This window comes from Mus pahari, chromosome 17, assembly GCF_900095145.1.
Source record: "Mus pahari chromosome 17, PAHARI_EIJ_v1.1, whole genome shotgun sequence".
NCBI lineage: Eukaryota > Metazoa > Chordata > Mammalia > Rodentia > Muridae > Mus > Mus pahari.
In genome coordinates, this window is record NC_034606.1 from 26135827 (window position 1) to 26153825 (window position 17999).

The following is a 17999-nucleotide window of genomic DNA, read 5'->3' on the forward strand; positions in this document are numbered from 1 at the left end:
TCCAAAGAATATAAACAATTCTAGTGATGTTATATGAGAGGTAAAAAGAATGTAGAGAAAATAAAAACTGCATGGAGTGTGTGTGTGTGTGTGTGTGTGAGAGAGAGAGAGAGAGAGGGGGGGGGAGGAGGAGAGTATTTTATGACATATGTGTGAACAGAGCACTTGCAAGAATGTGTTCTTTCCTTACTATGTGGGTTCTAGAAAATGACCTCAAGTCATTAGACTTGGTGGCAAATGCTTTTATGGGCTGAGCAATCTTGTCCAGTTTTAAACATGTCATTCAGTATAGGAGACTGATAAATCATGGAAGAACAAAAATACTACTACTGCTGCTACTGCTAGTACTACTATTATTGCTACTACTATTACTACTACTGATGGTGCTGGTAGTGGTGGTGGTGATGATGATGATGATGATGATGATGATGATGATGATGATGATGGGGAAAGGAAACAGTTACCTGACTGAGGGTAATAGCTACATGGAATGCTATTTCTTCTGGTTCAGTGAGTGGAGGGAAGGGTTGGGGATCTTTAGAATTTCCAAGCAGAAGGGGTTAGACACCATGTCTCCCTGGAGAGGTCCCCACCCAGATGTCAGTGGGTCTTTGGAATCCGAATAAAGGCTTATGACCTGAAATTCACCTTCTGAGGAGGAGCCAGTGCTCACATACCTGTTTACGGCAAGTGAATGGTAAGAGTGAGAGAAAAGTAATGCTGGACCCACTGCTTCTGCTAAACTTGGCTGCCACTTCTTGAGTAGAACACCATTGCTTGTGTGAGAGATATAAGCAGGAAGGGAAAGGAACCTTTTCCTTGCTCTGCTAGAGCCCTGCAAGTGGCCTCAATGTCAAAACTCATAGGAGGCAAGATGGCGAAGGACATGGAGGGTTTGCAGCTTCACAGAGTCGGCTTCACAAAGTTCAGGATGGAGACTGACTTGAACACCAGAGGAAACAGTGAAATGACTAACTCTGATAACTATGCAGAAAGCTTTGTATGCGTGTTCTTTATATTGATTCCCATAGTAATGGCATAGCTCATATGCATAGTAACGTGATAAATCTTCATTGACATACACAGCAGCCAAAATGAGGGAAATTAAGCCCCACTGGTGTCAAAACGCTAAGTAGCTAGATAGCTATTGTAACCAAGGTCTGGATGATTTAAAGACCACAGTTATCTTAATTATATTCCTGTTGTTAGGTTAAAATAAACTGAGAAGGCAACCTAAGGAAGGGAGTGTCTGTTCTGGCTCATACCTTGAATCTTCAGTCTGTCAAGGCAAGGCAGTTCCAGTGGCAGAAGTCAGAGCTATCTATCACAGGAGCTCCAGTCAAGAGGCACATAATGAGGAATGCTGCTGTTTAGTCACAGCTCTTCTTTGGATTCATCCCGGTACCTCAGCCCAAAGAATAATACCACACTCTTAGGATGAATCTTCTTTCCTCCATTTATCTAATCAGGTCAACAGAACCACTTGCAGGGGAATTTTGAGGTAAACCCAAGCACGATAATCCCTCACAGGCATATCCAAAGGTTTATTTATGTGGAAAGTCTAGATCCCGTCTTCTGATAATCAGTATAAACCATTACCATTATTTTTTTGAAAAAAGACTCTGAGCTACCATCTGAATATTAGAGTCAAATCTAAAGCATCCTGTGTAATCTGAAATCCTGGATTGCTACTCTGAAATACTGGATTGCTACAGTTTGTTTCTGGTTTTCACTCTCTAAAACTCATTTTGTAGCTTAATGCTTATTGTAAAATACATAAGGTAGATTCTTCATCCAGCTGTGGTAGTAGAACTCCCATGATTGAATAGGGAAGCTTTATAAGAGGAGAGAGAAAGATCAGACAATCTAAATAAGCATGCACTTTCTTTCTCAGTATGTGGTTGGTACTGGGCACTATCTTGGATCTCTGCCAGCAAGAAGGTCATCACTAGATACAGATCCCTGACTTTGAACCTCCATAGCTGCGGATCAATCCAAATCTCATTTTGGCAAATGTATTAGTAAGGGCTATTATGGAATGAATCTAAATGATATAAATATAAATAAGGATAAGAATATACTCACATATACACCTATACACATCTTTTGTGTACACACACACTTTTATGTACACATACACACACATACACACACACACACACACACACACACACACACATGCACACACCATGGTCTATTGGAGTGACTTACAGGCTGCAGTCCTGCTAATCCAACAATGGCTAGCTGTAAATGAAAAGTCCAAGAGTCTAGTAGTTGTTCAGTTCTACAAGTTGATGTCTCAGCTGGTCTTCTGTGTATGCTGGGATGCTGAAGAAGTGGAGTCCAATGTCAGTGAAGGAATGAATGTGCTCGCAAGGTGAAGACAGGCAGGCAAAGATCAAAATGTCCTTCTTCCATATCCTTATATAGCCTTCCAGAAGAAGGTAGGGTCTATATTAAAAGTATGTCTTCCCACCTCAAGGTCTAGAAGATTAAAGGTATATTTCTTCCCACTTCAAAATCTGAATCAAATGTGTGTAACTTCCTGCCTCAAAGGTACAGACTAGAAGCAGTTTCATCCACTTCAAACCAAGCAGAAAATCACTCACAGGTGTGCCTTCCGTTTCTGAATCATAGTTCATTCCAGATATAGTCAAGTTGACAACAAGGAATAGCCATCACTGCAAAACTTATTCAGTTTGCAGTTTGTTTTTTTTTTAAGCAGCAGACAATGAATTAATACAATGATAAGGATGTAAAACTCTGTATCATAGCACCCTAAATAAGCAGCACAATTGTCAGAGATCTAATTTGTCTAGCCTAGAAAGAATTCAAGTATTTCACTCTACTGTAACCATAATTTTAGTAAACAATGCGGTATAGCTGCCAAAATTTAAATATGACGGTTTTCTGTAGCATACAAATCAAAAGGAAATAGCTCATCTCTAAGCGGCAGTTGTCATGTTACAATTGGATTTAAGATTTTTTTTTCAAATTGAGCTATTTTAATATCAGAGAAACTTCCCCCAAACTGAATCTACTGAGATGAAGAGAATATAATGGCGGGAATTGAATGCATTCACCATCCTGTCCAGCCCACCTCAGATGGCTTCAGTGTTTATAGACCTCTCCCCCAGTTGGGCTCTTAGCTTCCACTTGCAATCCATTCATTACCTAAATGCAACACTTTGGTCTTTCCAAAATGCATATATATATATATATATATATATATATATATATATATATATATATGCCTGGCTGCAGTTTTTCTCACAGTCCCTGTAATGACATTAAAATAGCCAAATATGCCATCAAAGTCTTATGTTTTTGTATTTATTTATGCTTTTAGATTCATCATATAGGAACTGCTATGTTCCATCTCGCTAACCCCCATCTCTAGCTACATGTTGCTGATGCTTGCTTCTGAGCATTCTGTTCCCTTATCAATTGACTTGTCTGCTTGCAAATTAATTTTTCCCTTTTATTCTATGTCTACTCTCACCAGGCAAATTCCTGATTATTCTCATGGGGACCAACCCAGTCTTCATTTTATGTGGAAAGCCTTCTTGGCAGCCTCTTTCACAGAGTTATAGGTTTTATTCTTCTTTCAGCTTTGATAACAACATGAGTTTCTTCTGTCTCAGCAAACATTATATCATATCTGACATTACTGTTCATGTAATCCCTCTGTGAGAAAGCTATGTATAAACAAGGACAATTTTCTTTGTAACTCTTCTGCCCACAGTTCCAGAGTAGCCTGTTCAAAACTGTGTCATGAAAGAATTCATTCTTGAACAAAACTTACAAAGAATAAAGGTATTTCCAACTGTAACATGAAAACAATTTCAGATTATTCAATGATGTGCACAAACTTTTCTATTCTGGCCAGAAATTGGAATTAAGAACCATGTGTAGAGGTGAATAGAAAGTCTATGCTCATTCAACACCAGAACTTCACGTAATTATGTCTACCTGAAGCTATGGCATGGTGTTAGGAAGAAGGTGATCCCCATCAGTGAAACTACTCAAGTTAAATGGCAAGACTAGATATTGCTGAAATCTTTCTACAGAGCATCTATTTTAAGAAAGATTCTGAAATGTACTGTGTGAAGTCTGTAAGAAGTAATGTTGCAACCTATTATTAATGTGTTGTAATGGTTAGACTTATTTGTCAATTTGATACAATCTAGAATCACTTGGGATGAAAATCTCATCTCCATTAGGTTGGCCTGTTGGCATGTCTGAGAGGCTAGTCTTATTAATTGTTGTGGGAAGAGGCAGCCCACTGTGAGTGGCGCTACTCTCTAGGCATGAAATTCTGCCCTGTTTAAGCAAGTAACCATTGAGCTGAGCACAGGAAGCAAGCCAGTGAGTTTCTAAACATTCATTCTCTCTGTGCTTGGATGAGATGTGAGCAGATGCCTAGAGTTCCTGTCTTGACTTCCCCCAAATGGACAATGAGTACAATCATAAGATAAATAAACCCATTTCTCTTTTCAGTTGCACTCATTTTTCAGGTTTTTGAAAATCACAGTAATAGTGATGAAACTAGAACACATCTGTTATTGTTTAGAAGTGAAAAAGCTCTCTATAAGTGGAATGTACTGAAAGTGTGATTCCCCAGACATTGGGCTATTAAGAAGTGATTGGATCATAAGGATGGTCATTTGAATTAATTTGTGAGTTTCATAGCATCATAAGATATTAAATAAGGTCTAGGTGAAGTATTGAATTGAGGCCTTTCAAGGATTCATCTTTTCCTGACCTTTCCTCTCATACTCATCCTGTGTCCTGGCTACCAGAAGATGAGCATATGCAGTCCCATAGTGTTAGAGATGTCTACCATAGACTGAAATCATGAGTCAAATCAAATGAGTTTCCCTTTAAGTTGTTCATCTCAGGTGTTAGCATAGCAGCAGAATGTTGGCAGTTGTCCTACAGTATTTATCAAGAATGTCCTTAGACCTGAGTACAGGGGTGAATGCCTGTAGTGCCAACACATGAGAAGCTAAGGCAAGAAAACTGGTAGTTGGAGGCCATCCTGGACCTACAGAGCAAGACCTTGGGACTAAACAAAACCAATCAAACAAGCAAAATAAAAGAAAATAAACAAAAAAGGAGATTTTTTTTTTAAAAAAAGAAACTACTGCTGATATTTGTTTCTCCTTGCCTCTGCTCCTGCTTAGCTATCCAACACCCAAGCACACATACAAAAATAAAAGCACACAGGCACATATAGAGATGTACATGAGAATCCTAGTAGTGGGGGTATCATCTCTGGGTGTATCAGAAGTTCATCCTTTGTTGGCTACACTGCCTGGACCCCATGTTTACCTCTTCCAGTGGTTCTCAACCTTCCTAATGCTGCAACCTTTTAACATAGTTCCTCATGTTGTGGTGACCATCAACCTCAAAATTATTTCATTGATACTCCCTAACTGCTATTTTGCTACTGTTAGAAATCATAATGCAAATATCAGATATACAACCCCCAAGGAGGTGAGACTCACAGGTCAAGAAACAGTGCTGTTAAAAAGGAAAAATATGCAGAGCAGTCATAGGTACATCACATAGCAGTAGCTTCCCTGGGAGGAGCATTCTAGGTGAATTCTGGTGAACTTTACACTTTAAGACCACTGTGTAAGATACCTGGAGACAAAGGTTCTGTAGTGTTTCTGCCTGCACGCAGACCGGCGCCATGTCTGCGTGGGCAGAAAACACCTTGGGGTGGGTTCACACTGCAGAGCTAATCTTCCTGAAATAAGAGATGATCTGCAAGAAAGATTATTTATTAATTACACGTGGGAGAACGCAACCCTCTCCCATGTGTCCCATTATCTCTGCTGAGTGTCTCTCAGTCGCAATGGTGCATGTCCCAATGTTCCAATCTCTCAATGGCCCGCGGTCCAATCCTCGGTGGAGCTGTGTCCAGAAGGCGGGTCCAATCGAGTAGGCGTGACAACATTGGTGGTTGGTCCGGGCGACAAGTGGGCGTTGACAGTGGGCGGTCCGAGGACGCTGTGTTCCGGCTGATCTGCTGCACTCCGGCTGATCCGGGGAGCAACCCCCAGCGTGCCTGTAAGGGGCACAACACAATGCTCAGAGGATGGCGGGCGAGACCCAACAAGGTTCAGTACATGATATTTAAAATATGAACTTCTTAGAAAAATAAAATCTGTGTGAATATTACTGAATGCTTCAACCATCTGCTATGGGAGAAAAATCACTATGTCTGTAGCTTATTCATTGCATGAAGATATTGAAGCAGCTATGAAGTGATGGCTGTATTTTGTATTGTTATTCTCTTTAGTGCTGCTTTTTTCTTACTACGTTAATCTTAGTTGTAGTGCTAATGTCTTTTCTATATTGAAGTCAGCAAGTCTGGTTGATATAAGGACAGTGAACCATGAACCACCTGAGTGAGTGATTCTTCAGAGGGAAAAATGAATGAACTTCTTGCAGGCTTGGTAAACGTATTAAATGCATCAGTGAAGATATAGCAAATAGCCATCATGAGATACTAAACATCAAACAAATGTTGGTTATTATAATTGGTATACAATGAGATTATTATGTGTGATCATGTGTGAAGTCTGGTGTTGGTCTCAAAGTTCATCTTCCAGCAAAAATGTTGAACCTTGGATCTGTAGTCTTAGGAATAAAATGGTCAGCGAAAAGTAGTGCTATTGTGCCAAACAGGAAAAGAACCAGTGACTGAGTACAGATCACACACACACACACACACACACACACACACACAATCCATTTTGATTCTAGTTTAGTAAAAAATATTTTATTGATTATTTGGAAAGTTCACATCATACAATCCAATCACCTTAACTTCCCAGTCCTCCCAGGTACATTCTCTACCTTTTGATATAACTTAAGACAGAAAAAAAAAAAAAAAAAAAAAAATATATATATATATATATATATATATATATATATATAGAGAGAGAGAGAGAGAGAGAGAGAGAGAGAAACAAAAGAAAAGAAAAAAGAGGGAAAAATAAATATCAGGTCCAATTCGTGTTTGTTCATATACTCACTGGAGCATGTCCAAATTCCCAGTGACCAGTTACTTAAAGAGTCCTTCCCTATACCAACTCCTGCCAAAAGCCATCAACTGTGAAGAGCTACACTTCAACATCCCTATCACAATTTTAAGAGTTCTCTTTAATGGCTTCCTGTCTAGACAGTTTCTTTTGGGGGAGAGGTCTCTGTCTGTCATACTCCATGCCCTCTTGTAACTCCCTCCAATCTTCATTACCTCCACTTCTTCCTTCCCATAAACCCCTTTAACACGTTACTTTCTCTTTTATTTGTTGATTGACCACAGAGTTTACCCAGGGCCATTTGTGTGACCAAGGGTTTGGCATTGTCTACTTGAGCCTGGTAGGTTAATCAGTGGGTCTCCCAACTCAGGACAATGGTCACTCCTCCCCAAGACTCTATCAGTAAACCAGAATCTGTTGAAGTTCTTACAGCTTTAGGGACTTGAATCTCAAGGTCAAAGTGATGTCAGGGTTGGGTTTTGGTATAGTTTATCTCCATGATCTCTTCTTACTATACTCTTTGCATGGTAGCTGCAGCATATAGAGTTAGCCATAACTTTCCAAAGACAGAAGAAATGAACAAAACTTTGAAATCTGTGAAAATTTAGTAAGTTCTGTTGAAACATCTTTGCTGTCTCAATTTATAGACTAAAAATAAATAAACAAAAAACAAAAAGAAAAAACAAAAACAAACAAACAAACAAACCAAACCACAGTAAGATTGAAGGCCAACAAAGTTTAATAGAATTTCCTAACACCACAAAGATGATTAATGTTAAAAGTAATATTCAAGCTCAGGTCCTTTGCAACCTAATTGAAATCTCTTTTCTCCTGGACTGCAAACACTGACAAGTCTTTCTTTCTGTAAGTTACTCATTACTTTTGTTCTTGCTGAGAACCTCAATCATTCCAATTATTAGGTTTCTGAAACTTTTTTCTAAACCAGACTCAGTAATTTTTTTGTTGTTGTTGTTTAAAAAAGAAGGTATTTTATAACCTTATTTCCTCAGAACTTCTGGTGAACCTTTTAGGTACCATATTCTGGTACCAAAAGTTTTAAGATACCACAGTACCTAATTACTATAAACAACAAACCAGTTCAGTTCAGATTAGCATTTGAGAAATAAAGTAGATTTTTCATTTCTGTTCTTCACGGCAGAACCATTTCATATTCACATGAAAATATATTCATAGATCTGGTAGGCTTCGTGCTGGGGAAAGGATTCCTAAACAGGACCATTGCCTCCTTGATTACTAAGAAAGCAGCTGGAAAGCTGTGAGGACTGAGGACCTTAAGCTGGGACTGAGCTGTGAGTAACAGGAATCCTCTGAACTAGAGCCCAGCAGAACTGAAAGCAGTAAATGCTGTGGTGATCCAGCTCCTCCCTACTGGTGCTCCCGCTCCTCCTTACGGACAACCTCCCCATACCCTGGGGTGCTCTAGATTGGTAAATGGGGATGGTTGCATTTAACTCAAGTTTCTCAAAGACAAGGAGACAAGGTTGACCTTAAAGCCTGTATCTCTTCCTGTGTTTTTTTTTTTTTACAGCTCAGGAACATTGAGTATAGGTGTTTCCATTTAACTTTCATAGAATTCATAGATACTTGATTTCTCAACTTTAAGAAACCTGTTAGAAGCCAGGGTGTGAGTAGAAATGAAGAGTAATGTCCCATTAAACAAATTAGTTAAAATCCTGGAAGCACTCTGCTGGCGGGGTGCAAATAATGTTTGAAAATGCTGTGTAGGCTGCTGGGGAAGAAAAGCCATCAATAAATAGTCTTAGCTTTCTATGAACCTGTGAGTTACAGTATCAACATACAACACAGCTGTGTCTGCTGATGCAGAAGTGGCGTGACTATCGTTTTTTAGAGTTTCTATTACTGTGGTGAAGCACCATGACCAAAAGCAACTTGTAGAGGAAAGGGTTTCTCTTGTAGTCCACCACCAAGAGAAATCTGGGCAGGAATCTACAATCAGGAACTGATGCAAAGGCCAAGGAGAAAAGATGGTACTGGACTGGTTCTCATGTCTCACTCAGTTCCCTTCCTTCCTTCCTTCCTTCCTTCCTTCCTTCCTTCCTTCCTTCCTTCCTTCCTTCTTTCCTTCCTTTTGTTGTGTTTTGTTTAGTTTTTGTGGGGAGGGTTGCTTTTTGAGATGGATTTATCTGTATAGTCCTGGTTGTCCTGGAACTAGCTCTGTAAACCAAGCTGGCCTCCTACTCATGGAGACCTGCCTGTTTCTGCTTCCTGAGTGCTGGTATTAAAGGTGTTCGTCAGTCTTGGCCAGCTTTCTTATAGCTCCCAGGAATACTACCAGATCAGGAGTAGCATTACTCACAATGAGCTGAACCCTCCCTCATCAATTACTAAATGAGAAAATGTACTGCATGTGGGGCCATTTTTTTCAATTAACTCTAGCCTGTGTTAAGTTGACATAAAAAGTTGTCATCACAACTCTTAGGAAACCACTTGGTGATGTATATATCTGTCATCAAGTTCTATAATTTCTCGTTAAAATTATGGAATCATGTGTATTTGCTTAAAAGTCTATGTGTGTGTGCATGTGGGCATTAATGTGTGCCCATGTACATGTGTTAAGGCTGCAAAGAAACTCCTCAAAGGTACTTAAGGATGGAAGTATTGTAAGAGTCAGAGAAATGGGGAGTTTACCCTGAGACTATGTCCCCAAGAAGGACAGACACTATACCAATAAAGTCTTATGAACATGACTGCCTAAAGGTAATGCCGAAAGTAGAGATAGTCCTCTCCCGGAGAAAGTATACCAATTGGTTTATCTAATACCAAATGGTCAACTCTAAAAACATACATACAAGTGGCAGTGTACTAAATGAGCAGGTTGTATTGTTGTATTTGGTTATGTATATATGTAACAAATGTGTTACATACATGTATGTAACTAATGAAAAATAGGACTTTTGGAGGGGGGGAGGGCAGGCCTAGGAGAGGACAAGACTTATCTGCCAAAGTCTCCTGGTTCCTGTGGTGGATCCAAGAGGATTTGCCATTGGAAGATTTAGATTTAATATGGCTTAAAAGAATAAAGAAAATAATAATAATAAAAAATTATTTGGGAAAAAAAAAAAGATTAGAATTCTAGTTGTTACACCCAGAGATCGAGTTACCATTGTTTCTGAACGAAGTTTGTGTGGTGTTTTCCTTCATGGGGTGATTCGACTGGATTCCAGAGAGAAAGGTAAAGCAGCAACGAAAGGGTTTGCTAGATGTGCACCACAAGGGACATGGGGGTTATGAAGCATGGGGCTGGCGTGGTAGTGACCGGCCACTGGGAACATAGTGAGCTGGGTGGAGAGATTTTGGAGCTCTGAGTCAGAGAGTCTCCAGGAGATACAACAGGCTGGCGAGCTTGCTAGGGCAGAGAGTAGCTGGGTGTAGTGTGGGAACTTGCAGATGATCTTTTTAAATATTCCTGCAACAGGTGGCTCCCAACATGGGTCAAGAATACACTAGAAAATTAAGATTCTTAGCCTGAGAGTTCGAGTTTCATTTTTTAAAGAGAGTAGCTGGGTAGCACTAAGACAAGTCACATGGACTCAAGCTTGAAAATCTAGAGACCGCCCTCAGGCTCTGAGGTCCCCTGTTGTGGGGAATGCAGGCTGCTCTGAGTCAGAGAACTGTAGAATGGAAGTTGGCTACTTCTTGGTGGGGGGGGGGTAGAGATTGATTGGACTCTGAATTTATAAAATTGGGATTATTTGCTTTTAGGATAGATTTATATACAGATATTTTCCCAAATCACATGAGGAATTTTGCTTGCGGTTTGCAACTAGGATAGGGAAAATTAGTCACTCACTCCAAGTAGAGAGGGCAGTGAAAAGGTATTTATTAATAATGTCTGTTGCTCCAGAGCTGAACAGATAGATGATATAACAAGATATCTGCTCTAGGCCACGAGCTTAACAAGTAAAAACTACCTGCTTCCTATAGGCAGATATTAGTGAAAGTTTGAATTAATTGCTTTAAAGATGGTATAAAGATATATTGCTCTAATATGTCTTACAGGGTGCTCAAATTCTGTCTAATGTGAGCTCCATGGGAATTTTGAGTTATTATCCTGCATGACAAAGTAGAAAAGGCCTAAGAATAGGCACACACAGTGTTTTAGTTTCCTTCATTTGTTTTGGATTGTTTGAATGTTCAAAATGGGTGTGATTTTGAGTTTTATGAGTTCTATTATTCCTCTGGGAGAGAGGTCAGAATAAAGGTTTTTCTGGCCACTGGCTCAAGGACATGACGATTTGGGAGAAAGGTTTTCTTTGCATTTTTAGGAAAGGTGATTAGTGTCCATACACCTTCCAGAGTCATATGGATCAGATTTGATAGAGGGAGAGCCCCAGAGAACTAGATTCCTGAGAATCAAAAGAGAAGTTATCTTGATGATGCCAAAATTTTGTTTTCAGATTTGTTTGGTGAGTCTCATCATCAGACATGTAGAACTGACCTGTTTCCACACCTGACTTTCAGCTGAATCCAGTCAGGATACAGACATGGGAGACTAATACAATCATTGGTGTGGCCTAATTAAGGGCAACCTCCCATTTTCCCTACCTTCCCCCCTTCAAAAACATGTCAATACTCATATTCAGCTTGAAGAAGATATGAAGAGTCTTCATCCTAGTTCCCTGGACTTTGGGGCTGGAGGTGGTTAGTCTATGGTTGCCTTTCTGGGGAGTTTAGAAATGGTCATAATTGGAACAGGGAGGAAATAGTTAGAATTGATTGTATAGCCATAATCTCATTTGGTAGAAATCTTTATAATTGTTACTAGTTGACATCATAAATTCTTACTTCGGTACAGAATTTATTTTGATACAGAATCAAGGTTTCGGTATAAATTTCTTCTATTGATACAAAAATTTTGTAAATGCAAAGCTCGGACCCAGTTATTCTATAAATACCATTACAAACTGACCTGAGATGTATAAGTTGGTGAGTTAAGGGCCAAATAGCAAATTCATGGCTCTGAGTTTATTGTTAGGGTATTTTCAGATCTCTTAATTAGAAATAGCTGAGGGTAATTAACGGACAACAGTCCAGATTACTTTACATAGATAGTTGATTTTCAAAAATGTCAGAAATTCACAGAATGTGACATTTAATGTCATTTATTCACTTGCTGTTGAGACAAATCTGCTCCTAATAGCTTCCCATTCCTGGAATTGAAGAAGCAACAGAGCATCTATACCTCCAGGTGAGGTGACATATTGTGGCTAGGTGACCACTGAGCAGAAATTGCCTATCTTTCCTGCAGACCTGTACTGTCCTTGAGTGGAAATAAGTTACGGGTTAGGACAGCTTAGTTCTGCGGAGACAGAATAGGCTAGTCTTTAATATTTCCTGTTTTTCAAAGGTCTGTCAGATGAACCTAGGCCAGAAGGCTGAAGACTGATGTTCCAACTTCCTGACTTACTGGGGCTGTATGAGTAGACAGCTGTCTCTGTAATTTTTTCCAGTTCTGGAAGCTGAGTTAGGCTTCCTATATCTTCAGATAATGTTGGTCATTCTCAGATTTCTGATGGGGTTGAAAGACTACTTACAGTCTCAAAGCCAACCCAGGCTATTTACATTGAGAAAATTGATTTGAGAGGATGGTTTTCAGATGGCATACAATCTAAAGCCAGGACATAAGTTAGGTGTAGAATTATTAGTCTTTTAAGTTAGGACAGATGACAGTGTTCTATTTTATTGACAAAAGTGATGGGCTGGGTATTAGTTCTATTTTGTACTTTATAAATTACAAAATGGTAATAGTTGTGCTCAATTTATATCTGAGATAAAAGAGTCTTTTAAGTGAACAGAAAGTGGGAAGTGTGGGTGGCCCTCATGCTGCTTGTATTTTGATGTTAATTCTGCTTTCCCAGGAGGGGATGTCTGGACTAGGAATGAGTCACATGCTCAAGTGACTTCTTGTGAATATATAAAGGGGACCAATCACTGGGTGAGTAGGCAAGACTTCTGGGTTGGATGGAGGAAGAGAGGAAGCAGGAGAGAGTTAGTNATTTTTTTTTTTTTTTTTGAACAGGGATAGGAGAGGACAAGATGTAGTTGCTTGGTTTCTATGGTGGATCCTCCAGAATTGGTCATTGGAGGACTTAGATTTAACATGGCTTAAAAGATTAGGATTCTAGTTGTTGCACCCAGAAATTGAGTTACCATTGTTTCTGAAAAGAAAAAAAAAAAGAAAAAAGAAAAATAGGACATGGATATGAAAGAGACTATGAAGTATTATATGAAAGGTTTTAAAGGGAGGAAAGGGAAGGGGAAAATAATTTAAAAAATTAAAAAGTAAAGCAAAATTTAAAATTGGGTCAATCAATATTTACTTCTGGAGCACCATACAGTGAAGGACTTATTTATTCACATTTCTCTATTACTTGCGACAATAGCAACGTTATTCTTGGGCATGTACCAGTGATGTTACAGATACTATGGAAATCCTATAAATTACCCTTATAGGACGATATCCTGGTATTTTTAATCTCATCTTTCAACTGAGCATGTGGATCTCAAAGAGGCTAAAGTAGTCTGCCCGAGGCCACACACAGTGGGCAGGTAACTATCAGGACTCCACTATCAAAGAATTTGCTTGGACTATTGCTAGGATTAGAGCTGAGGTAAAATCATACCTCGCCTCTCCCACCCTAGACTGACAGTTGCTCTCCACTTGCAGCTCCAAGGGTGGTCATCATGATTATAATCTTGGAGTGGCATCCAAGACTGGGTGGCCCTGTGGATTCAACTGCAGGTAGAGCAAAGCAAATAAAGCGAGGGTTCACTTTCAGCCTTTATGGGAATCTTTTCATCTTCAAAGTCCTTTGTGAATTTTAAACAATTAATCCTGCTGGAAGCACTAGGCACAGGGGAAAGTGACGTTTCCATTAATGTTGAAAATTTTCCTATTGCTATAAAGGAACTATTGCCTTTCAGACCTGCTTCCAAGACTAGCAGCTTTTCCACAGGCATGAAGCACACTTTAATTCCTACATTTCTTGCAGGTGGATGCAGGATCTGGGAGACATGTAAACATGGTGCTTTTCAAGTATCTTTGAGGAGTTATAAAGCTTTGCAAGTTCTGTGGCCCCAACACTTGTAGACAAGCACAGATGTACGCACACAGACATATGCAAATGCACATAAATCCATAATTTCAATGAGAAACCATAGAACTTGATGGTCAGTATATGTATCAGTAGGTGGGTACTATTCTAGTAAATGTCACAAAGAGGAGACTTTTTTAGTTATAGCTAAAGTCATAACAACGCTGTTGTTTCTATGGTGCGTTTGTTAGTATTCATATTATTCATATTCAATGCTGTTGTCTCTATGGCCAGCACAATTGCTTACTAACTGAAAAATTAATTGCTCAATTTCCAATAAAGGGACAATTCGATTGTTTAGGGCCCATTGTACTATACTTCAGGACTGCCCTACTCCTTTGTGACTACCAGGGCAATGTGCGCTAAGCATGCCTGTTAAGCATCATCCAGCTACTTGTTAAAAAATCACAAGTCAGCATGACAGATTTCTCATCTAGTAGTTCAAGAATACGTCTGGGAATATAATTTTTTAAGTGTTTACATTTATTAGTATGTGTGTGTGAGAGAGAGAGAGACAGAGAGACAGAGACAGAGAGAGATACAGAGAGAGAGAGAGACAGAAGACAGACAGACAGACAGACAGACAGACAGACAGACAGACATTTGAGTATTTTTGCCTAAGTTATATGAGTATTCTGACTCTTGCAGTTAAAAGCACCATGAGTACATAACACTGATTCACAGACATAGAAGAAATGATGGGAATAGAAAATACTAGTCTATATTTACCACTTCTATTATGACATGTGTAAGGTACAGGGTAATATATGTCCTTATATATCTCCACCCACCTCTATGATATTCAACTTGGTTAGTATGGGCTTTATAAAATTTACTACACCATTAATCTGTATAATGCACACACAACTGAACACATTAAGGCTTTATAGAGTTTATGTTCTATTTAAAGGCAGGATTTTAAAATGAATAGTAGCTGTTAAATCCATAGTAGCCCTAATGAAAGTTCATGAAAAGGACCATTTCTGATTTAGGAGATATAGTCAGGAAAGACATCAGAGAGGAAAAGGCATGTGAGGGTTTTGTTTTTGTTTTTTGTTTTTTTAACTTTGGGAGAAATTTACTATACAGTTAAAAAGTTACATGGAATCATGAAAATGGAGGACATACAAAATCATAAACATGGATGACACTTGTGGATGCAAATATGTATTAGGTAGACAAGTGCACAAGAGGAGCTGGGAAGGAGTGATTCCTCATCATTGGACATTTACACAGCAGCCATGAGTGATGATGAAGAGGAAACCAGGACACACTGTTCTGACTATTTGGGGTCACTTTAATGAAGAAATTTGTTCTTGCTCAACTGGCTTTTCAGCTAAATTACTTTGCAGAACCTGCATTATTTGTGAGGATGCTCAAGTCTGGCCATATGTATTGTGTCACTCAGAGATATTCTTTCCCATATGAATTCCTAAGCTAATAGGTGCCTTCTGTTATTACTAATTTATTTTATTTCAGACTTTCTTTAAGTTACGTTATTTTGCTTTGAACTAACCATTCTTTAAGCTTTCATGCAACCTCCCTTCTCCTTACTAATTTACAGATATAATGATCAATTTTGAACTTATTTTTAAAGATTTATTTTATTTGTGTATGTATGTATGTATGTATGTATGTATGTATGTATATGCAATGCTGCATGTATATATGCTTTCTGTGTATTTGTGTGTGTGTGCATGCAATGTCATGTGTATATATGCTCTGTGTGTGTTTGTGTGTATTTGTGCATATGTGTTTCTGCAGAGGACTGAAGAAGGCACTGGACTCCTGGAAGCTAGACAATGATTTGGGAGAGAGAAAAGCTGAAGACAGCGAGATGAGATAGATGAAAGGTCATTCCAGAGTGTAAGAGGAGATGTGAGTACTGTGGGTGGAATGGGGAGGGGAATGAGGGTGGTTTGGGCCAGGAACCACCGTACTTGTGAGCTGGTCTGAGCAAAGGCACTGTGGGGAGGGTGAATCAAAAATCAGGTAGAACATGTTCTGAGCAACGTTTTTGTGTGTACATTCTTAAGCTACAGTTGGAATTTAATTTCTAGGCTCCATAAATTTACAGTTTGCTTCCTTGGCCCATCCCCATCCCCTCACTCCTAAGCTCACTGAAGCAGCTAAATAATTAAATCCTGAAATGCTTTTAGGATATGCTTTGTTGTTGAAACACATCTGCTACATGTTGGGTGAGCCCTTCCCAGCAGATGTTCTTTTCCTTTGGCTTGTTTGTTTATCTATGGAAATGAATACCTTAAACATCCTTCCCTGCTAAGTTTAATAAAAAAAGAATCCTTCCCACACTCCTCTTCTTCACTCTGCCCCTCACGGTCCTTTATCAAACTAGTAAAGACATATGCTGTGCAGCTAATTACTTTCCCCTTAGTGCAGTGCATTGTTGCAAGAGAAGGCTACCCCTGCCTCTGAAGAGAACTCACTGGGACTCATTTGCACATGATCCTCTCTTGCCAAAAATAAAATAAAATAAAATGAAAAGAAAAGAAAGAAAAGAAAAAAGAAAGAAAAAAAACAACAACAGAATGTTTTTAGTGGAAACTGGGAGGCCCTGAGACTATGGATTCTCTCCGTAGTCAAATGCAATACAATCTTTTCTTTGAGAAATTAACAAGTACTTTTAAAGTATGACCTGCCAACTAAAAACTTGATATAGAAAATAACAATCCAAATTCAGAGACTGTAGAATTTAATAATAAGGGAAAACACAGGTTTTTTCTTTTCCTTTCTGTTTTTCTTCTTTAGAAAAATGCAATTCGGGCAAGATTAGGTGTTATAGGAAAGCAAGCAGACACACAGTCTTTGATAGGCACTTTATAAGGATTATGACCACAAGGAGACTTAATAAACATCAGGAGATGCTATAGTCTCTGAATTAACTAGAACCTCCTGGTTAAAGAGTGGCTAGGGAACCAGTAAGGGAGGCATTTTCTTTCAGATTCTGCACAAAGATGCCCAAAACTACATTGACTCAATAAAAAGACATAACTAAGTCACCTTTGAAATACAGATGAGGAGGAAGAAAAAAGAAATTTTAATTAAGCCAACTGTGGTATCATGTAGTAGCATGAGAAGCCGTGAAGAGTATCTTTAAGGTACGTGGCAATGTCATTATATCAAAACAGGAAAAATAGTCTTTGTTTATATTAAAGGTGAGAAAAGTATTTACTTCCATAGGGAATCACATCCGATGCCACTAAAGCCTAAGAAAATGAGATTTTAATTATGGTTTATTTTCCTTAATATTATTTAACTTATATTTTGCGGATTAATATCCTATTAAGAAAGCGTTATATTCTAAAAGGAAGCTAGTCTACATTTTGTTCCCATGGGAACAAAATGTTTTTCCTCACACCCAACCATCTGTAGGATAGTCCCTCCCATACTTGAAATTCATGTTGTTGCTGCGATGTGTCTGCAGATCAATCCGTCTGCGGCCCTGATCAGTTGTGCTTGGTGTCCCCTTCACGGCTGTCTATTCAGGTCTTTGCGTGAGACATGTATTCTCTCAAGTCCTCATTACTGCTTGTTGAATATATCTTTCTTCTTCTTTTCTTTTTGGGTAAAGCAGTTACCCAGAGGGCATCAGAGTCAAAGTTACAGGCAGTTGAGTGCTGCCTGATGTGGGTGCTGGAACCAAATCTGGGTCCTCTGCAAGACCAGTACATGTTCTTAACTGGTAAATTACCCCTCTAGCTCCCAACTCCTCTGTCTTCATGTTTTTGTTCTTCCTGAGTTTCCTCTGCCATTCTTATGTGCTTCCCACATTCTCATCACCTCTGCC